Genomic DNA, 24170 nt, shown 5'->3' with positions numbered 1-24170 from the left:
AATAGCTACTACAGAAAATATCCAAATTATTTGAAATATACCAGAGGACAAGTGGAAAATAAGATTTATTATCTTTTTCCTTCCTTTTCAGCTACTGATTTCAAGATGTGTTTTAGACTATTGGGCTAAAGAGCAAGCTTCCGTGAGGAGCTGCTTCTGAATAGCAATTTATTAATTGCTTCTGAAATGATCCTGAGTTATGTTTCTTTCATTGGATTCCATCGTGGAATGCTTCAGAGTGTGCTGCTTTGTCTTTGATGCTTTTAGAGTTATTATGGAGGCGTCTCTTCTGCCAAGTGGAACGCAGATTAAAAAGCAACCATCTAACTGTGTGCTTCGGGGTGACTGTAGATTCTTCATCTCCTATGGGAGACTGAGCAGCTGTACCCTTAGATTGCCCTTCTCCTGCCTTCAAGGCTGAACTAATTTCCCAGAAGATTAGAAGTAGATTGATGTAAGGGTGTGCAGGCTGGGGGTCAAACCATAGGCTAACTGGCTCTTCCAGTTGTTGATGTTTTTGTTAAAGTTTCCAGTGATCTAGATGCCTCATGTTGAGTAAGAGATCCAAGAATGTAGCCAGGTCGCTGGACTGAAACCAACTATACAAATGCTGAAACTCTGCTGGGTTTGGACCAAGAAACACAGGTGGTCTCACCGAGCCACTTCAATCTCAGCCCGACCCAGGAAGAGCAGCAAATACCTGGGTGTGTTTATTATTCTCTAACAAATATTTTTCCATTTATTTCATTTCTAAAACAACCAAAGAGAAAGCTTATTCAGCTGTAAAAATGAATTTATGTCTTGATTCGGTTGATTTTTCTTTTGTAATTTTCTCAGTAAAAGGGCGAAGAGAAAGTACTGGGAAATAGCATTTATTTATACAAGGGCATCAATTAGGGACTCCTTAAAAGAAAATATAACGACATTTTATCCCGTGGGGGTAAGGGTAGGGGTCTCCTGGCTTAATTATTTCTGGACTGTTCCACAAAGACCCTCTGAATGTTTATTTCCACAGAGATCTCGACAAACACTAGAGACTCATCAACCAGAGTGGATTCCCTCAGTGAAATCGCTGTCCTCTGCCAAGAATCAAAGGTCAGCCCAGTGGAGTGCCGTCTTCGTGTTCAGCCGCTACGGAGTGTCTGGAACAGAGTGAGAACAAAAATTATCCTAGTTTGGTGCCCCCTGACTCTTTCGGGAAGAATCCCAACAAAATTGCCACTGGGAATTCAGAAAGCACATTTGGAGACTGGGCAAGGGCCAGGCTAAACAGAAGAGAATAGAATGGTGATTTAGAGACAATGAGATAAAGGAAATTAATGACTCAACGTAGAGTTTTAAGCCAATATTTACACCCATATTGCCATATTTACAGCTTAAACACTATGCCCTGAACACGCAGGAAGTAAGTTTTTATGTGTCTCTTAATGAATGTTAAGTCAATAATACCCCAAACAATGGGCCCCAGTGAACTTCATTATGAAAGCCATACAGTGAGTTATTCAAATGGAGTCAGAGTCAGTTGAACTCTGGAATGCACATTTAGAAAAGAGATGTTCAAATTAGCCATTTCTAATATGATACAAAGCCTTTTAGGTGTTTATTATTAAAAAAAAGCTACGATATGGAATTACATGACTTCTTATAATGCTTGACTAAACATATCTATACAGCAGATTTTATTGTCAGCAGTAACATAACAATGGTCAAAGAACAGGTGCCACTGTCACCACCAACATGCAGACAAAACTAATTAAAGGGCTAAGCAGCAAACTAGTATGCGAAACTGTAAAGTCTGGCAGCACGGCATCTGAGCAGATAGGTTGAATTTTATCAGTTGGTTGGTGCTTTTTTTTAAAAAAACAAAACATCTGACCCATATTGGCTGATTGGCAGGTCCAAAAGAATGATCAATAAGGCAGAGACACTCTGATAAACATAAAACACAAGCCCAGCAAAAATACCACTGAATTCTGTGACCACAGTGAGATGCTCAGATAGCAATTTTGAAACTTTCATTTTTGAGTGCCCCATTGTTCAGTGTCCTCTGGTTGCATTTCCAAGTGTAATAGAAAATGACAGTCCTGTCAGTCTCTCCTAACATGTCAATGACCACCACGTAAAACAACTCTCGTTCAGAGACATCTGCCACTCGTATGTATCAGGTCGGAGAAGCAGCATCACAGAGTGGGCCTCATACTTTGCGAACATTCAGTGTTGGGAATTCTGACTTTCTTAAAAAAAATCCTTCTAATCAAAAAAAGGATGGAATTCTAATTGATGGCTTGCATACAAATTAGTAGAAAATTACTGGCCACAATCAATAGAGCATCACATCCAATTCTCTACCTGTAAAGACTCAAACTTCATTATCACACAATTTAGAGGAACACCTCATTACCACATAATTTAAAGAGAAGATTGTTTATATAGCTGCTAGCCCTTTTCTTAAAAGGAAAATAATGTGATTATTCAGAGTTGTAGAGATAAAACCACTGGTGATAAACATATGTATAAATTCACCTCTCAAACCTCATTGGCAAAGCTGACATAGTATCTGTCTCCTAGAACTGTGATAACAATATTTGTATATATAAATTATGCAGCACATTGCCTGGCAACTTTCATTAATTAAACCTGGGTAACTTGTTCTTACTATCAGAGATTTCTATCGATAGAAATTTGTGGTGGGTTTTGAAACGTGCTCTCATGAAAGAATGTAAGAAAAAAGCCGTTCATAACAACCGTCTTAATATTATAAAAATAGTTTGACCTCATAGACTCCCTGAGTCTTGTCTCCCCAGCTCCCTGGATTCTTCAGACCAACCTTTGAATGCCACTAGACTAGGCGAGGCATTTGAACCTGCTGACCACAGACAAGTCCTAATAGAAGTAGTAAAAAGGATAAACAAGAAAAGGGAAATTGAGTCGAATCTTTCTCTGTTGGATATTTTTACCAAAATCTCCAGGCAAATGTGTCATGTTGGCAGATGCCAAAAAGGAAACAGTTGCTTAGGAAAGAAATTGAAATATATGTTGAGGATTCTTAGGAAAATAAGTGAGTTGACAGATAAGAATAGGTTATTTTCCCCTTAAGCTCAAACCCGTTATTTTTTTCTATTTTTAGCTTTATCATATTTTTAAAAATCAATGCTTCTTTAAAATCAGTTTGTTTATATTAATGTACTGCTGTACTGGCGATTCCAGACACTGCAGGTGCAAGAAGCTGAAAGCCAGGCAGGCGCTGGCCAAGTGATAAATAGCTGACCAGGGTGGTCTGTAGGAGGAGTCCGTGAGCAGGGCTGAGAGTGGGAGCTGGAGCCCAGGGGAGGGTCCTGAGGGGTAAAGGGGATTGAAGGAGCCCAGGGCAGGACAAGGAGCTGAAAACACACAGCAGGATCAAGGGAAGCAGATGTGTCTCCTCACGGGTGTAATAAAAGAATAACCTCATGTGCGTAATAAACCAAGAATGATATGCAGATTAGGTCAGAAGGGCTCATCCTGGAAATACAAATGTTTCTATTATTAAGATAAAGGTAAACGTGTATCCAACATTTTATCCTGGCAAACACGCATTGTGTTTCAGGCTCCTAGGCCTTCAGTTCCTCCTGTGTATAGCTGCAAATGGTCCGTCCGTTCAAGTACGTTTTATTCTAAAGTTACCATGATTCTATGGTGGAGATCCTGTGAAAATTTCAAACTTCAAAAGATTTTAGGAAAAGATGCTGATGGTACACCCATATTTCAATCATGAGAATTTGGAAGAAAGGAGACTTTTTTTTTTCAACCTGAAATATTTCAATAGGTCACAGAATAATAATAATAAAAAAAAATTAATGGATAAATTTTGGTCTGGTATATATTTCCCAGCTTCACAAATCAAATTCAATCATTATAGTTTCTTAATTTTTAATGTACAGTTTGTATTCAATATGGTATATCCAAATGATGTAAAAAAAACTTTATTGTTCTAACAATAGAATAGAGTAGACTAAGTGGGCACCCAATAAGAAATGTATGTCATGGTCCTGGCTGGCTGACTCAGTGAATAGAGTGTTGGCCTAGTGCAGTGCTTCTCAAACTTTTTGAGGTCGGGGCGCATTTAAAGTCCTACAAATAATTGTAGGCACACTATATACAAATTTCTGAGAAATATGTTATAATAATTAAGTCAAATATTAAAGAAAAAATATAAAGTTCAAGCGTGCTTTATGATAATTAAACGAAATAAATGACAAAATTAAATTTATTCTGACATTAAAAAACAGTTTTATGTCACATTTTTTGAGTTATGCTTTTTAGAATTTGTAAAATAGATGTATTACAAAATAAAAAAAAGACAAAAAAGTTATCTTTTTATATATATAGATACATTCTTAGTAAGATTTAGTAAATTTGGCAGGTCCTGGTATGAATGTGTTAAGTTTTTTCATTCTTGTGCTTATGAGAAACATGAGTCTGATGTGTTCTAGAGATTTCTTCAATGTTTGGGCATATATTTGAAAGGCAGACTCATTTCTTTGTCAATACATTGAAGAATTCCTCTCTTTTTTACTCTTACTTGTGTTGAGTGCAGAAAACCCCCACCATACATATCATCTTAACTTTACAGCAAACAAAAGATAGAAGAAACTTGCTTCCAGTCTTTCTGGGGAACATGGTGGGTAGTGTAAACAATCTAGCACCACAGCTTAACAGGCTTAACAGCCTTTTGCAACCTAATCAGGCAGGTGAGGTGGGGGTTGGGCAGACTATCAGATTACAGCCAATTCTCCACACCTCTTTCCCCCCAAAATCTAAACTCCAAAAACCTTGTTGGTTTTTTGGTCCCCAACAGCACATATTTCTCTGGAATACCATAGGGTGCACCTGGAAATCTTTTGGGTGCATCCCTGGTGCACAGTTTGAGAACCACTGGCCTACTGTATGAATGTCCCACATTCAATTCGCAGTCAAGATACACAACAGAAGTGACCATCTGCTTCTCTACCCCTCTGCTTTCCTCTTCTCTCCCTCTTCCTTTCTCATAGCCAATGGCTTGATTGGTTTAAGCGTCAGCCCTGGTGCTGAGGATGGCTTGTTGGTCCAAGCACCAGCCTCAGGCACTAAGAATAGCTTGGTTGATTCAAGCATCAGCCCTAAATGGGGGTTGCCGGGTACATTCCAAGTGGATCCTGGTTGAGGCACATGTGAGAATCTGTCTCACTTTCTCCCTGCCTCTCACTTTAAAGAAAATGTATCATGATCTTTTCCAAAACAAAGTATTGAAGTATTATTAAAATACTCTCCTTTGTGTATGGAGTTTTTTGTTTTATATAATATGTGTTTCCCCACTCCTATTATTCTTAAAGCAATAGTATTTTTCTTTTTTTAAAAAAAATTTCCTTGATGACATCGGAACATTTACAGCAAAATGGTGGGATCTTGATAACATGATACGAAGCGAAATAAGTAAATCAGAAAAAAACAGGAACTGTATTATTCCATACGTAGGTGGGACATAATACTGAAACTAAGAGACATTGACAAGAGTGTGGTGGTTACGGGGGGGAGGGGGGAATGGGAGAGGGATAGGGGGTGGGGAGGGGCACAAAGAAAACAAGATAGAAGGTGACAGAGGACAATCTGACTTTGGGTGGTGGGTATGCAACATAATTGAACGACAAGATAACCTGGACTTGTTATCTTTGAATATATGTATCCTGATTTATTGATGTCACCCCATTAAAAAAATAAAATTATAAAAAAAATAAAATAAAAAAAAAATTAAAAAAAAAATTTCTTAATTTGAGAGAGAAACATTGATTTGTTGTTCTGCTTATTTATGCAAACATTGCTTTATTCTTGTTTGTGCTCTGACTGGGAATTGAACCCACAACCTTGGTATATTGGGATGATGCTGTAACAAACTGAGCTACCCAGCAAGGTAAGCAATAGTATTTTTCTTTTTTTTTTTCTACAGAGACAGAGAGAGAGTCAGAGAGAGGGATAGATAGGGACAGACAGGAACGGAGAGAGATGAGAAGCATCAATCATTAGTTTTTCATTGCGACACCTTAGTTGTTTATTTGTTGCTTTCTCATATGTGCCTTGACCGTGGGCCTTCAGCAGATCGAGCAACCTCTTGCTCGAGCCAGCGACTTTGGGTCCAAGCTGGTGAGCTTTGCTCAAACCAGATGAGCCCGCACTCAAGTTGGCGACCTCGGGGTCTCAAACTTGGGTCCTCAGCATCACAGTCCGACGCTCTATCCAGTGCGCCACTGCCTGGTCAGGCAGTATTTTTCAAAAATATGTTTTAACATTAGTTCTACAAGATGTCTGTAGGTGTTTTTAAAAAAAATGGGTTTGTTTTTTTTTGTCAAAGGAGTTTACAGAAAAGAAGTTTCTTTGTAATAATAATTTCATGAGCCTTTGTTATGAGAATGTTCATCAAGAAATTTCAAGAAGATTGTCCAGAAGGCAATGCTTCCACACTTATTTGGTTTGAAAAACTTGATTTCATTAATACCTCTAAGAACTGGAGCTGTTAGAACTAAGCAAGAGGGCCTGAGAGATGCCGCTTTGCACTAGTGGACGAAATGATTGGGTTTGTACTTGATACCTTTGTAGAAATATTACTGAGTTCTAAAATTCTGAAGGAGCCTACTTTAGGATTAGGGAAAATTAAACACAACATAAATATGGCCTACCTATTACCTTAGTATTTTGTTGCTTTTCAAAATAAATATTGATAAAAGAGCTAAGGTTAGAATAACCAAGGTAGGAGAATGTCAAAGGAGAAATGACATTCCTTTTGCTCCCTCTACCCAGAGTAAAAGGACAGGTAAGAGGAAGACTTTGTTTCTGGAAAAGATCATATTCTGTGGTGTGTATGAGTAATTTTTTCTCAAGTGAACATCAGTAGACACTAAAGTTTTCATTGTCTGCTGGTCATTTTTCCATGGCCACGTTCTCATTTGTTTTTGACTAGGCTCAAGCACTGTGCAGCACTGACTGGCAGCAGCAGCAGCCTTTTCGCGTGGAGTGAAGAACAGGGAAGAGTTATGCAGGTAATAAGATGGGAAAGATGGCTGGTCCTCTACCTTTTTCAGAACTGGATCTTTGTTATCTTGTTTGAAGAATTTTTTTTTTTTTTCATTTTTCTGAAGCTGGAAACAGGGAGAGACAGTCAGACAGACTCCCGTATGCGCCCGACCGGCATCCACCCGGCACGCCCACCATGGGGCCACCCTCTGCCCACCAGGGGGCGATGCTCTGCCCATCCTGGGCGTCGCCATGTTGCGACCAGAGCCACTCCAGCGCCTGAGGCAGAGGCCACGGAGCCATACCCAGCGCCCGGGCCATCTTTGCTCCAATGGAGCCTTGGCTGCGGGAGGGGAAGAGAGAGACAGAGAGGAAAGCGCGGCGGAGGGGTGGAGAAGCAAATGGGCGCTTCTCCTGTGTGCCCTGGCCGGGAATCGAACCCGGGTCCTCCGCACGCTAGGCCGACGCTCTACCGCTGAGCCAACCGGCCAGGGCTTGTTTGAAGAATTTTAAATGCCAAAAATTCATACAGACACACACACACACACACACACACGTGCGTGCATGCGCACACCCGTACACGTGCATACACATACACATATACATATACACATACACATACATACACATACACACATACACATACACACACATACACACACATACACATACACATACACATATACACATACACATACATATACATAGTTAAATGTAAACCCAGAAATATTTTTCAAGGAGAAATATACAGGATTCTTCTCATGCCTTCATTTTCTTTTTTTTTTAATTTTTAAAGTATAGATATATATATATATAATTTAGATTTCATTTATTCATTTTTAAAGAGAAAGGGGAGAGAGAGAAGGGTAGGAGGAGCAGGAACTCCCTTATGTGCCTTGACCAGGCAAGCCCAGGGTTTTGAACCAGCTACCTCAGCGTTCCAGGTAAACACTTTATCCACTGTGCCACCACAGGGCAGGCCTCATGACTTCCCTTTCAATCATCCCCTTTCTCTTTTATTGACATAGATGCTCCAGAATTAACTATACTTGATTTGAACATATGCACAAACATTAAATCAACAATGTATTCAAAATTAAACTATTCTTAACTTAAATGAGCATAACTAGAAAAGTACATCTATTAGATACAAAAAGCACTACGAGAGTTTCTAATTTAGTTAAATCATCGTACCTCTTTATAGAATTCCCAACTGCCACACAACCACATTGCTCTCTGGATTCCTGCAGCTACTGAAAGGGCCTCAACTCCTTAACACACTTCAACAGGTGTATGAACCCACTTTGGCTACAGTACAAGAGAATAGTGATTCCAAAAGGAGTAGGGGTGCAGAAGAAGAAGGAAGACTGAAGTCTAAACCTAACTGACCATTCAGAAAGTTGCCAGCACAAATGAGTTAAGATCTTCTTTCAACAGTGATAGTTCTTGGTTCCTATATTTACATTCCCATATCCTGTGTGTACAATGTATGCTTTGTTATGTTGTGACTGGCCGGTGTTTTGCATCACTTTACAACAGGCAGTAAACGTAGCTAGTATGTAATGTACCTGGGGTGGGGGGAGTGTTGCGGGAGTCTCCTTTTGGGCAGGATTCTAGCTGGCAGGGCCATGTTATTTTCTCCCTCCCTGTCTCTCCGAGCCTCCCCGGTTTAATGACAGTCTTACGTTTTATTTGTTTCCTCTGATCCGACATATTTATGTGAGGGCAGTTCTGGAATACATAAAAGTCAGTTGCAGGGTGGTAATTATTGACCATGGTTTTACACAGCACCTCATGTGGTAAAAAGATAAATGCATAATCACCTGGTAATAAGAAAAACTCTGACTGAAGGACTGAAGGACTTTGTCACTTTACTCCACCCTCTGTGAGTCAGTGCAATGGATTGAATTATAAACCAGAAACCAGCACTTTCAGTCTGATGAAACTCATCCTAAAGAGGAAAGTGTCACTACATGTCGGCAGTTTATAAAATGTGATGAGCTGCCCTAATCCATTGGAACCGACATGTCCTTAATAATACCAACGTTCTTTGTAAATTAAATAGCTATTAATTAAAAAAAAAACCTGTCCGGATATGCTCATGCAGTGATGTATATGTGATCACTGGCATTCCCGTTGTGTTAAAAACAGAAAAATATAACCCATTTGAGAACGTATAAAATAATGTCAGCATCTGGGTATCTGAAGGCGTGGACCTACCCTGAGCTGAAACTCCAGAGATTTTCTGCATCTGGAAGAACTTAGTCCTTGGATGGCGATGCGTGCCACCAGGTCACTGCGCAGCAGACCCACAGATCAGTCATTGAGCAAACACTCACTGGTCACCTATGCTGTTCCGGGCGCCATGCTAGGTGTGGCACAAGAGGGGACAGGACTCCTTACTTACCCATTTCTAGTTCTCTGCTGCTTGTTTAACTCTCTAGTTGGCAAGAAGATACTCTGGCTTACTTCTTTTCTCTCATGCCTCCAAGGAGATGGCCTCTGGACCTTGTGCCTTCAAGGATGGCCTGCAATAGACACTTCTCCCACAGAAAATTGAATGGGTTTTGTTGTTGGTTTAGCTGAAAAGGAATGTATCTCTAACATAATGCTAAGGTAACTTGTTTTTCTTGTAACCACCATGGGCCTCAAGAGAAATTCCCTGGAATTATGTTAGAGCACATCAATAATTGTTCTGCAAGGTTATTTAATGACCTGATGATTAGAACAGAGATTATAACATGAAGTCACTCAAGACAGGCTTAAAATAATTTCATAATTTAGAGAAATTTTCTGACATGTCTTACAGATAAACCACTGCAAGAGTCATCACCAAGTAAGGCTTTATCTTTGTTACATCTGCTTATAACCTTGGTAATGATGTGTCTGAATCAGACAGGATATGGCAAACTGGGGAGCCAGAGCTGTAATCAGGGGCTTATTATCAGAAGATCTCACTTAATGGAATGTTATCAAGGTACTGCTGAAAATTTCAAATATTGAGCTTGACAAACCTTCGGTTGCTGTTTTGTCTATAATATTTGAAAATGAAAACAGCAAATGAACAGTGAAAATCAGAGCTATTGTATATGATAGTTGTGGCCTGCAAACGGGAGAAGGAAGCTGGGTGTGGGTAAATCTAGCTTGCGCCACGCTCACGGGGCTGCCCTCCTCAGGGGAGGCTACACTGCCCAGAAGGGTGCCTTTTTCAAACATGCTGTGTGGCGCGGGGCTGGTATCAGCACACTGTGTTTCCAAGGCAGATTTTTCAGAGTTCTGTCAGGCCGATGGGAAGGGAAGCAGATCTCACATGGCTAGGATTTAAGAGGGGCTGTCTTGCTGCTAGTGGGGACACTAATACCAGCTAGGGTTGATGTTCTTTCCCCAGACAGGCTGGGGAAATCACTTTCCAATGATTCCAAGTTACAAGATATATCTGGGAATTGAAGAACTTTGTTTTTCCACCCACCACCCTTTCCTGGAAATTGTCACGAACCAAGATTCCCCCAAAGCTAGAATAATTACTGAGCCGAGTCCAACCCCTCTGAGAAACGGTAGAGGAAATTTCCCCTGAAGGCAAGGCCTCCTGCATCCTGTCACCTGAATCAAGGATGTAGTTTAAAAGTCTGGTCTAAAGGATTGCAAGAACATAGAGCCCAGATTGAGGGCTGCTTTCTGCACAGTGTGAACATATTAGGTTGTAAGAAATCCTAGTTTCCAGTGTTATCACAAACCACTTCCATGGTATTAGCTTAAATCTCATTGATTTGGAGAGATTTTTCCATATCCTAAAGCAATCCTTTGTGTGTGTGCATGTGTGCGTGTGTGTGTATGTGTAATATGAGAGTGTAACAGCTCAAGAATTACCCCATTGCCCTGCTGTACATTTCCTAGCATGAATGCATGCACACACACACACACACACTCACACACACACACATCCCAACCATTATCAGTACCAGTAAAATTAAATGAAAGAAGCTATTAGGAAATAGATAAAGAGGCATACAACAGAGACTTTTTTATTTTGGAGAGAATGAGGCTAGGCAAATGGATTTTAAAATTCTGTTTCTATGACTGCACCACATTTATAAGCTGCAGGCATCAAGAGTTGACAGAATATCAAGGGGAAATTCTGAAAAGGAAGTATCTATTCTCTTATTACCCAAATGTAAATTATATGTGCTCTTGAAGTATGCCCTTTATTTAATTTTAATGCATTTTAAATTTTAATATGGATTGTTCTACATGAATCATCCTCTTTGTTTCCAATACCATTAGCAACCAAAAATTGAGGAAGGGTTTCTATTTTCTGGCAATTCAGAGTATTTTATGAAGTGCAGCACATAATATTGCATCTTCCATAGAGGAGGGACTCAACATTTGTTGAAGCAATTTAATGTGATACGTTAGCTGCGATTTACCATGAGTAGGTAATGACTTCTTATAGTTACAGCTTAATAGGATTTTTCTACTGTGATTTGCATTAAAAATATTCTTGTTCTCAATAAAACAAAGGCCTAGTTTTATTAGAATATATTGGCATCTCTCTCAAAGACTTATGCAATCAAAGAGATTCAAAGTCAATTGTTCTGAGCCAAATTATTTTATTGTCCTATAAAGATATTCTATGAGCTCTGAATTCTATTCCATTTGGATAAATCTAGTGACTGAGGAACCTGTATTTGATGCATGAATTATTTAAGTCAGTGGGCTACATAACGTAGACAAATACTATTTTTTTGGAAAACAAACAGGCAGACCAAAAAAAAAAAAAGAAAAGAAAAAGATTTAGCTCATGTTTTGATTTGCTTTTGACTTTGTAAAGGAGAAAGACAAATCTACAAATAACTGTAATACAAGTTAGAATGTGAAAAATGTCAGAGAAGTGATCCAGCACTCCTTACCCCTGCCCCAACTGGGACAGATATTCAAAAGGCGAGGCGGGGACAGGATGGAAGATATCACGAAGAAGGTAAAGAATGTGGCATGTAAAAGGCAAGTCACAGGATGGTTTACAGCCATTGGAAGAGCACAGAGTAGTCTCATTTGATTAGAGTAGAAAACACAGCCCTGGTCGATTGGCTCAGCGGTAGAGCGTCGGCCTGGCGTGCGGGGGACCCGGGTTCGATTCCCGGCCAGGGCACATAGGAGAAGCGCCCATTTGCTTCTCCCCCCCCTCCTTCCTCTCTGTCTCTCTCTTCCCCTCCCGCAGCCAAGGCTCCATTGGAGCAAAGATGGCCCGGGCGCTGGGGATGGCTCCTTGGCCTCTGCCCCAGGCGCTAGAGTGGCTCTGGTCACGGCAGAGCGACGCCCTGGAGGGGCAGAGCATCGCCCCCTGGTGGGCAGAGCGTCGCCCCTGGTGGGCGTGCCGGGTGGATCCTGGTCGGGCGCATGCGGGAGTCTGACTGTCTCTCCCCGTTTCCAGCTTCAGAAAAATACAAAAAAAATAAATAAATAAGAAGACACAGAAAACGGAGAAGTTGGAAGATTAGGCTGCAGGATTGGTGGAACCTGATTGAAAAAGGCTTGGAGTAGTAGGTATAGGCAACGGCACTCTGCAAAATGTTGAATAACCCATATGGAGTTGGGGGAAAGCTTGCTGCATTTGTGGCATTTGCTGATTTTCTGTTCCCACCTGAGACCACTGTAAAGATGTGAAATTAAAAAGAGATGCTAACAAGTAGCTCTCGTGAGTTGGGACAGGTCATCTCCAACACACCAGGGATTGTGTGCTAGTTGAAGCTATGAGGAGGGAGGAGATTGCAAAGGGAGAGTACAGAAACAAGAAAAGAAACAGAAAGGCCAAGATTGCTTGTGGTTAAGGACAGGAAGCGGATGTGGAGCCAGACAAGGGAAGAGGAACTTAAAGTGAGGAAAACAGGAGATGGAGACGAGCGAGTGGCACAGAAGCCAAAGAAGGGGAAACAACGCTACGACTGAAGAATGATTGCTGAGTTTGGCAATGAAAAAAACTGGGGGATTTTCAGAGAACGACGTTAAGAAATTTGTAGCAATAGAAGCCAGAATACAAGGATTAAGAATTGAGTCAGTAGTCTATGGATTTATATTTATTAACAACATCACTGAGTCATAGTCAAATGATTCCACTATCTAAAGGAAAAACTGTATAGGGAATTAAACATATGAATTACTGGTAGTCCAAAAGGCAAAGTTAAAAGTTCCACAACCAAGATTTTGGCAAAGTCTCCATGACTCAGCTCTTTTGAGATGCCTCGATGACTTTCACATTCTCTTTTATTTCTTGAATTTGTCCATTCAAAGAAAGCCTCTACAGGGCTTATCCATGAGCAGTTAGGCATGATATATGAGGTCATTTTGTTTTTTGGTCTATAACACATTAAAAAGAATTTTCAAAATGATTAAATCTGGAAAGTCTACTTAACTCTATGAGAGCCTTTGTCACTGCCCACATTTAGCTGTCCCCTTTCTCCTGTCACCCTCCCAAGCCCTTTATTGCTGTCTGTCTCTCTAAAAGCCAAGAGCACAGGAAACTCGGCCATCAAAGTTCTCCAAGAGCTCTCGGCCACAGATTTGTCGTATACATCAGGTTGTTCTCAGGCCCGTTACCTGGAGTGACCATACAGTTTATTTTACAAACAAGGCGCTGAGGAGAATGAAAGAATGTGTACTAATAATTACAGTGGCACCATAGGCTTAAAACTACCTTTACCCTGTAAGAAACCTTGCCAGATAAAATACAGGACACCTCATTAAATTTGAATTACCTATAGAAAGTGGAGAGTTATTTTTAGTATAAGTATATCCTGTGCAATATTTGGGACTTACACTAGAACTGGGTGTCTGTATGTTTATTTGTTAAATCTGGCAACCCTACCCACAAACCCTTTACCCATTTACACAAGCAACACACCTTCTATACACAGAGCAGCCACACTGTTCTGACCCGAAACAGGCTACATAATTTGCTAGACCCAGTGCAAAATGAAAATGCAGGGTCTCCTTGCTCAAAATGATTACCCATTTTAAAATGGTGACAACAGAGCATTACATCAAGCGGTGGGCCGTGGGTGACTGCACAGGTCATACAACCATGAAGCTGGTCTTGTTTTCACCATTTGGTATGATGTGTTTTGCTGCAGTAAAATCTGGAAGCATTTCCTCCTATGTGTATAAGATAAACAGGCAGAAACGAATGTGCTTTAACCTTCAGATTTCAATGAAACATACTGAGTGATAACGACATTTGGAGTGAATCTTGATTATAAGGTGCACAGAGTGGGGATCAGGTCTGATTTGCTCACGAGTGCCTTGTGTAGTACTGGACACATGGAAATCACTTAACAAATAAGTTGGATGAATGTCTTATGGGAACACATAGAGTAAACATTTACCTTGAAATAGTATTAAAATTAAAGGACACATTTCAAAAACAATTTCCATTTTAATAAGAGACCAGATGGCAAAAAGCACCATAATACATAATAAAAAGTGTATTATGTAATATGCATGCATGTATATTATGTAATATGCTTGTATCCATATTATGTAATATAATATGTGTTACTGGCTTCTCAAGTTGATGAATATATAACTTTTTTTTTAAACTTATTGATTTTAAAGAGAGGAGAAGAGGGAGAGAGAGAGACAGAGAGAGAAACATTGGTCTGTGTCTGTATGTGCCCTGACCAGGTATCTAACCGGCAACCTCTGTGTATTGGGACAGTGCTCTTACCAACCAAGCTGTCCAGCCAGAGCAGTGAATATATGATCTCACTTGTAGTAAATGCCCCACATCCTTATGCTCTGAACTTACTCACCCACTGATAATACATATGTCCTGACTTTTCATAGGTTCTTTTCTATAAATATCTCTGAGAGGCCTGAGGACTGCTATTTGTTAGGGAAGTGTCCCCTAGGCCACCTTGGTGGCATAGACTAGTGTCTTTCCGTTGGAGACCTAGGAAAGGGTCTAATTATGGAAGCTCCAGTGCCGGAGCAGTGGCTGTCATTCCACGTCCTTCCCATGGTCAGTCTGTTGCTTTTTGGACGTGATGTCACTTTTGCCTTTCTCCTCTGCACCAGTGGATCGCACAGCAGAGCGGTCTGGGCCCAGTGACACAGTCCTTTCATTTATGTCAAGCAGAACACACAGGGACTCTGGGGAAGAGGGCTGCTAGGTGAATGATGGATAGTCCTGGGCTCTGGCATCAGATATGGGAGTCAAGTAATGTTCTCTGTTTACTTCCAGGGTTCCATTATTTCACCCTCGGAGGAGAAAGGGCATTATTTACACACAGCACTCTAACCCTGAACCCAGTTATGGTCTGAGTTCAAGATCTTTCCCAGGAAATCTTGGGTTCCAAGCAAATCCAATTATCTTGAGATTCTTTTTCTGAGGCCCCAAATAATCTGTGATAGTTATGAGGCCTGTCTGCCCAGTGAACACAAGGGGCATCTAGGTGAAAGTGGTATTTATTTTTCTGCTGTTGCAGGAATGGTGAGAAGAGTTCTTAGTGGCATGGTAGGAGGACAACTGACTCTCTGTGTTAAATATTTAACTTCTAAAAACTTGTTTTCTCTCTCTCTCTCTCTTACTTTTTTTCTTGTGAACTTGCCCCTAACTTGTATTACATAATTTTTCTTATTTTATTACCAAGAAACCTTTTCATTTTAAAGCCTTGGCATGTGTGCACACACACATACAAATCATCTCAGGTGAAATCAACCAGCCAAATCAAGGAGTTACTCAATAATAAAGTCAAGTGAAAGCATTTGGCATTATTTCCCTGAAATTTGATTTATAAACTCTTTAAACATCATAGTCTTATTTTTCATGGATTGTTTCCTATACAACTTACTTAAAAATTTCTTTTTAACATATCGTGGCTAATCAACATCAATGCAAGATGGCACCAGTATAACCTTTTCCAGGTTTAAGCACATGATCATGTTAAGTTTCATATTGTATATATTTAGCTTTCCTTGGATCTGGATATTAATTAATGAAGGGTCTTCAAAAGAACAGAGCCCACGCTGGAGTTATCTCCTCATCTAAAGGTGGTACTTTCCGTCCTTTTCTGAAAAGTGCACCTCTTCTCTTTGGATATTGTTTCTCAAATATGGGCTCTAAGATGTTACTACCTTTAGTAAGGCAACATAGACTGTGGATTCCCACCACTGCTGACCATGCAACACTGGGTGTGTGCATTTACACGTATCCATGTGTGAACATCTGCCTGTGTGTGAGCACCTCCATAGAAATAAGGTCTGGCAAACACCTGTCCTAACCTTTAATGTCATGTAGTATTTACAGTATCTATTTTACTTCCTTCAATTGCTTGTTAAGTGTAGGGGATTCTTACCTTCACCTGCTTTTGTTTTCTTGTTCTCTAGTCTTGCTAGATGATTTCATCCACGTCCAAGGCTTTAATCATGAACTATATTCCAATGATTCCAAAACTCTCCACCTCTCACCTCTCTCCTGAGCATTATATTTACTACCGAACAGCTCTGGCTGGATACACAAATTCCACATTGATAAATCAGCTCATCATCTTCCTCTAGTCCTTCCTATCCCGACCTGTCCCTCTATTGAGTTCCACCTCAGTAAATGCTTTTTCACTAACACTGCTTCACCATTACTCTAGTCAGCATCCCACAGCCTTCTCCCTAATTTATTTCCAAATTTTGTTGGTTCTGTCTCCTGGGTATTTCTCCAGCCTCTCAGATCGAGTGCTCTTCAAGGCCCTTATGTCTTGCCTAGATTCCTGCAACTTCCCATTTCCCCAGTTCTTCTATACATTGCAATGAAAGTATTCCTTTATAACTGCAACACAGTTATACAAGACGGAGGATTATTTTTATACATTGAAATGAAAAAATCTGTAGGATGTATTATTATTAAGGTTTAAAAATTCAGGTGTAGAACTGGGCAGAGATGTTAAGTTTTATGTAAGAAAAAAAAGAAAGTAAGAATATGCTTATGCTTGCTTGTATCTGTAAACAACTAAGAAAAGTGGTTATCTTATAGAAATATTTACAATAGATTTTTTGGGGGCAGAGATAAATATGAGATAATTCATTGTACACCTTTTTGATTGTTTTGATATTTTTGAAAATGTGAATGTACTGAATTAAAAAATTATTCAAAAGGTAAAACTATACTATGAATTATGCAATTATTACATATTATAATATAATAAATAAAAATAAAAAATGAAAAAATATAAAACAATATATATATAATCATCCTACTGATTTGCTTAAAATGCCCTTGGGTTCACTGTTACCTTTAATGCCAAATGAAGACCATTTAGAGTATCCTAAAGATCCTTTTAGGATAGGAACTCAGTCTACTTTGGCAGCCACATCTTTCCTGCCACGCTAATATGTTCCACACTATGGCCATATTGAGTGATATGATCATTGACATCACATATCATAGTCTCTCATACCCAGATTTCCCTGCTATTTTGAAATTCTATTTCACCTGACTTTATTTGCCTGCTTAGCTCAGCTGTCTTTAGGACTTGGCTCAAACACCATCTTCTTTCCCCTAAGTTGAATCAAGTACACCTCTTCTCTTTGGCTTCATCAGTCTAAAACTTTCTTTTTTATTGTATTCACCTCTTTGTACTGTATTGACATATATGATTCCTGAGATAGGCTCTGCACACATTAACTTTTTGAGTAGTATGAACCTTCATGTACATCCTCGTGCCTCCTGACCATCCAGAGTACGATCGATTTATTTTTAAAATGTGCAAGGCGCCTGACCTGTGGTGGCGCAGTGGATAAAGCGTCGACCTGGAAATGCTGAGGTTGCCAATTCGAAACCCTGGGCTTGCCTGGTCAAGGCACATATGGGGGAGTTGATGCTTCCTGCTCCTCCCCCACTTCTCTCTCTCTCTCTCTCTCCCTCTCTCCTCTCTAAAATGAATAAATAAAATTTAAAAAAATATGCAAGGCAACATTAATAAAAGGCAAATGTGTGTTCTTCTTGTTTCTATAAATTGTTTATCAAACAAACATGATTTTAAGTTAATAAAACTGGAACTGGAACTAATTTTATTTTTTGAAAAAAAAAAATCTAACTCCCAGGGGTCAGCAAGCATGAAAAAACTCACTACTCAAAGGGTTAAAAATGAAGACTATTTTGTATCTATCTTTGTATCTGAAGCACACGTATAGGGCTTGTCTAGGGTATCTACACATCAAAAATAAATGAGAGAATAAATGATTGAGTAAATGAATGAAGAAAGGTATTTACAATGTGTTCTTCTCTCCTGCAGAACCGTATTATAGACCCAGATAAAACACATGAGAAAAAGACATTGTTTTGCCCTTGACTGTTCAGTGCACCTGATTCACGGAGTCTTGATTTTGGTCAGCTGCTCCACCTGATTCACATTGTTGCCAATTCTTCATCCCTCCATATCCACAGTTTCCACATTTGTGGATTAAACCAATCGGAGATCGAAAATATCTGAAAACAAAAAAGTTATGTGTTGTTGACATGTACTGTGTAGTTAGGCCTACAGCGTTTGTGTCTATACTGAATATATAGAGACTTTTTTTCTTGAAATGATTTTCTGAACAATACAGCATAATAATTTACATAGCATTTGCATTATAGTGAGTATTATAATATATAATCTAGGGATGGTTTAAAGGATACCGAAGGGTGTGTGTTGGTTATGTGCAAACGGAACAACATGTTATATGAGGGATGTGAGCATCTGTGGGTTTTGGTATCTGCTGGGATCCTGGAACCTAGCCCGCTAGGATGCCAAGGGAAGGCTGTGTCCTCTGCAAATTAGTCCCAAGTGCTCTCTGCCCTGACTGAAATAGTTTAGCTTTATAGTTTTATTTCATTTCAGCTTTCTGAGAAAAGGTCAATTTCCCTGATGATCTTTCCAAGATTTTCCTCATGTAAGTTTTGTGGAGGAAGATTACAAAACTCCCGTCTCAGTGCTCAGGGTTAGGGTTCAGCCCTGGAATAAGAAGACAGAATAAAGAAAAAAGATGTGGATTTTTTTCCTCATAAATAATGCTCCTGTGTAATGATCAAACACAGTATTTCAGTCTCTATATAAAACTGCCAAAGAGCAGAGAAGGGCAGTTCATCATTCTGGGAACTGAGATTTAAATTATTCCATAGGTCATGGACCAAGGATCTTTCTAAAATTAGGAATCTCTTTTTTAAGTCTTGAGAATGTGCTTTAATAATTACTTCTGGAATGAACTTTCTTGGAAAGACACAATTTCTCCTAATAATGACAAAAAACTAATTTTGATTTGCAAAATTGAAAGTAAAAAAGATCAACAAATAAACTTGTAGGCCAGATTCTGAGCCACCTGGATTCCAAGGAGTGGGCAGGTGATTCTGGGCTCTGAGCAGAGTCGGGCCCACCAGATCTCGATACGAGGCTGCCTCACAGGCTCTGAGACGCTAGTTACTGTTCAAGTCTGGTAGTGGGAAGAGCCCAAAACACTAAATCCCAGGTCACTGGCCTCCTTTTCCAATGATAAGGTTTTATTGGATTAGATTTTCTACTCTGACATTATTTCACTTATTTGAGCTCTGAGCCCTTCAATACCACAAATTCATAAAGATTTTAATATCCAAAGAGATTCTGTTTGTGGGCTACACTGAGAAAGTTATTTTCTGAACCTAACTGCTTGAACCCCACCGCTTGTTTTTTTGCATTTTAGGTTAACTATAATGCTTGGCCTACTATTGTTCTGCTGAGATATGAAGAGATTTTATGTGGCCATATTTCAGAAATGTTTCAAACTAAATTAGAGAATATGCATTTTGAAAGATGTGTTAGTATTAGGATTTTAAATTTGTGACTGAAGCAACAAAAAAAGTAAATAACCTGCTCGAACCCACTAAAGGAGTATTTGTCAGCATTATACCTCGGAGTTTTGGGCTGAGATTTCTGTGCCCGTTAATACAGTATATAAGCCTCTTTCTCTCTCTCCACACACACGTGAGCACATGCACGCACACACTATATTGTTCACAATAAGGACATGCTTTGTTACCTACTGTTAGTTGAGCTAAAAGTGTTAACTTTATGATTTTAGATGTCAGACACCTCACAAATGTGAAACTACCAGAACATTTAAGACTCTTTTTCTAAAGCCTAAAGGGTAATTTTAATACAAATGTTAGTGCCCATGAAACGCAGATAGACAGACACAATGCTCATTTCTTCCATTTATGTACAAATGGAAGCCTTTTGGCTTCCTGCTACTACATATCAATCTTTCTAGTAAAATCAAGCAGACTGAGGCATTTTGGTACCCTGTCTCTGAAAGATTATTTGTGTTTTAATAAATGTGCGTCTTTGGGAGGGATGGTTATGACTGAGAAATTAAGGCATTTTCAGTAGGGATTCTAACTAAATCTCTGGGCACAGAGATCATGACAACTGCTGTAATGCTATCTTCATGTATAACAAACCTGCTGTTGTTGACTAACTTTTAGGCTTTGCCAAGGAGCAACACAGCCTCACTCCTCTCGTCTCAAATCCTTGGGCTGGCACTGGGGGGGGGGGGGCAGTCTATGCGATCTGGCTGTGTGTAGCTTCTCTGTATTCAGTAAATTTGGTCTATTATTAATCAAGGATTTCAATCACTGATTTATTTATAATTCTTCCAGTAGCTCATTATAAACCTCATCTATAATCCTATTTTGGACTATGTCTTGACTGGATCGATCACATAAGAAAACATTTGTTAGGTACTGTCTGGCAAAGTCTGTCAGGCTTGGGCTGCCTGTGCTTGGGTGTGATATTGCTGCTACAGGCCAAGGTAGCATGGCTTGGAAGAGGTGTAAATCTGACAGCCAAAAGCCAAGAGAAGAAAGGAAATGAACATGCATAATAGTTTTGTTTTGAGGGAAGACATGACTAGTCATAATGAGCCCCCAAAAGGACATTTACTTAGTGGCAGACTTGAAACCTGGCATTTGAGGAGAGTTCTAGAGTTAAATATAACTGTGTTGCATCATCCAAGTGTCAGTTTGTGAGTCATTTTTGAGAGTTAAATGAAAAGCTTTTCATAAAACAGTTATTAGAATAAAGAATCGTGAGTTTTCTCTATGTTTTTTATTGAATTATTTAGTTTGCACGCCATGGTCCAGCAGCATTCTCGTACATAAATACCAAATAAATATCTGTCTAAGCACATTAAAAAAATAATTACTGATGCTTTCGCATAGAAATTTGTTAGTTTTATTAATATACAAAAACGTTTATATTCAATCTTGTAATTAAGGAGTGAGCTTGTACTCAAATTAAAAATTGCGTCTATGAGGTTTAAGATTTGAAAAACACATGACGCTGCTTCCCGTGCTGTAAAAGGCTTTGATTGCAGACTGAGGCCAAGAAGCAAGCGTTGGAGGGTGAGTTTTCTTGTAGCAAAAAGTCAAGTAATTAAGAAATCCAAGTTAACCTTCTCTTAGTGTTTGCCACCACGAGCATTGGTCAACCCAAGTCCCAATCATTCTCCTAGAATGAGGAGGAGGGTTGGCAGTGCTCTTTGCAAATGGGAGACTTGCAGGAAAAAAGTTGGACTTACATTTATAAACACCAAGTTTTTGGTGGGCAGCCAAAAGCCCTCTTGTTGGAAATGCCCATGTATTTCCCAAAGCATTTGGCTCACCTCCTGACGTAATTGTACTTGAAAGAGAAATATTTAAATGGGCTGGAGTGAGGGTAATGGAAGGATTTCAATTACCAGGGCGCATACTGGATTACTTTAAGTGGCATAAATCGGCTTTAAGGCAAACTCACGAATCAGGCCTAGCATAGCTCTTCAATGCAATATGCATCTACCCTCTCTGAAGGTAACAGTATGTGCTCTTAGGTAATGTAAAATAAAAGTTAGGAGTCAAGATGTAATTTGAGCAGAAATCTATTGAGAAACACAAATCATAATTTCAAATGTGGAATAACGCCAAAATGATTGAGTATGCTGAAATAATGGTCAAGGGGCTTTAGGTAAGTTTGAGATAATATAAATGACTTTAAAAATTCATGTAAATATATATTGAGAAATATTTGGAGGCATCAATAAAAAGTAGTTCCAACATTTTAGAGCAAAACATAATAACTTGAATATCCAGCCAACAGAAAAAAAATGTATCACTAACTTTGCATTTAAACACTTAGGCAAAATAGAATAGAACTTAGCGCTAAATGTAGAGATATGTGTTTTACTGTCTAGCTCTCTCATCATTGGCTGTGTGTGAGCTAAGCCTACTTATTGAGTGCTGAGAGATTTAGCTGGACCCGTTTCCAGTCGCTATAAAGATAAGGAGATATGTAGACAGTGGTTTAGCTCTCTTTTACATGATTTATTGTTCTATTCTTTGCCTTTCTTGCCTCTTCACTTTCTTCGTACACAGATCCTCTCCTGTAACACCCCATAAACTCAACTGTCTTCTTCTCCCCCATTTAAAATCCTACCTCTGTCTTCCTTCTCCCCTCCCCTCCAACCTAAAACTCTACCTTTATCCCCTACTGGCTTCCCCTGTGAAAGTATCACATTCATGTTGCCACCTGCCAAGGCCCACCTGACTGGACTGGTGTCTTCTAAACTCTTCCTTATTTCTTCTTTCAAGTTATTTTTTACCTACTAAGCTCCTTGCTACATGGTCAAAGGAGTCAGGTACAACATATGCATTTTATATATGATTTTCTGGAAAATGGGGTTGAGACAAAAACCACTTTAAAACAGCTTGCATCTGAAAATTCACAATAGTTAAAAATAATATAATGCTACTAAAAATCAGTGTGTGTTGATTCACAACAAAAGAGGAAAAGGAAGCTAATGAATTCTGAAATGGAAGATAGCTAACATTACTGATTACGTTCGATGTGCTGGCAGTTGAATTTGAGTGTTCCACAGTCACAGCAAGCTGACGAGGATGTGTGACATGTGAGAATGCATGTCATTAGAGAGGAAGGAGCTGAAAGTTGAAGTAACTTTACCAATATCCTCCAGCGCTGAAGCTAGTATTAAATCTAGACCATGGGGCTCCAGAGCCACATCTTAACCTTTACTCTCTACTGACTCTGAAAAATGAAGTTTAATAAAGCAGCTGGGAAAGTAATCATTAACTAATAAGTATTTTAGGTATAATAAACCTTATGGATACTTTATACCATAAACTAAAATGAACCAGGGAAAGTGTTACTTATTTTTTAAGCTATAGAAAAACTCTAGAAATCACAACATAGAATTTATTTCAATTCTTTAGAAATGATCATTTCTAATTACTGAACAATGCAAAATATTACAGGAACAAAGTCACACATTTATCTATGATTTATTACATATTACAGTATTGGCTTTTAAACCTTATTACAATAAAAACAGTAAAAGAAAACTTTAAAAACTAACAGAACAAGGACATATTTGTAATAAATATAATTAACAGAATTCATGCCTCCAGTACATAAAGAGCTTTAATATTTATAAAAATACAAAAACCTTAAGTGGTTAAATTGGCAAAGATGGTTGACACAAGAAGAAATACAAAGGACAGTGAATAAATTTTTACTGGTCATGCCATATACAAAGCATTAAAATTATTTTTTAAACTAATTTTGTTATAAGAGGGATATAGAAAAATTAAATATGCTATAAAAAGCGAATAAGATGATGATGAAATTTGAAAAAAAAAAACTTCAAATGAGGAATAGTGAACAATAAGGCTACTGGGGAAATAAGAATTGGGGGCTTTGGAAAGTGGAAGGTAAAACCAAATAAGATGCCAAGAGAGCCATGTCTGGTTCACAGGGACTGCCAGACCTTGAGCTTAGAAGAAGGCAGAGAAATTAGGATGTAGCTTATGGCAGTGGTTATCAAGTTGGGTTTTTTTTTTTATTCATTTTAGAGAGGAGAGAGAGAGGGAGAGGGAGAGAGAGAGAGGAGAGAGAGACGGGGGGGGGGGGGAGGAGCTGGAAGCATCAACTCCCATATGTGCCTTGACCAGGCAAGCCCAGGGTTTCAAACCGGCGACCTCAGCATTTCCAGGTCGACGCTTTATCCACTGCGCCACCACAGGTCAGGCGGTTATCAAGTTTTAACATGCATCAAAATCACCTTAGCACTTAACACATAGCTAGGCTCCTCTCAGAGTCTCT

General features: G+C 39.2%; 1 long non-coding RNA gene across 2 annotated transcripts in view; it reads right to left on the bottom strand.

Annotated features, from left to right (window-relative positions):
* Window positions 1–825: 825 nt before the first annotated feature.
* The window catches only part of LOC136309167 (uncharacterized), a 125819-nt gene continuing 102474 nt past the window's right edge, over window positions 826–24170 (bottom strand). For both annotated transcript variants that reach the window (XR_010726248.1, XR_010726247.1), the window contains 2 exons: window positions 18370–18493; window positions 826–1142 (listed from right to left, as the gene is read on the bottom strand). This is a non-coding gene — a long non-coding RNA (uncharacterized lncRNA). The remainder of the gene's footprint in view (window positions 1143–18369; window positions 18494–24170) is intronic.

Source organism: Saccopteryx bilineata, chromosome 6 (assembly GCF_036850765.1).
Source record: "Saccopteryx bilineata isolate mSacBil1 chromosome 6, mSacBil1_pri_phased_curated, whole genome shotgun sequence".
Classification (NCBI taxonomy): domain Eukaryota; kingdom Metazoa; phylum Chordata; class Mammalia; order Chiroptera; family Emballonuridae; genus Saccopteryx; species Saccopteryx bilineata.
Note: the sequence above shows the minus strand (reverse complement) of the source record. Positions and strands in the feature narration are given on the sequence as shown.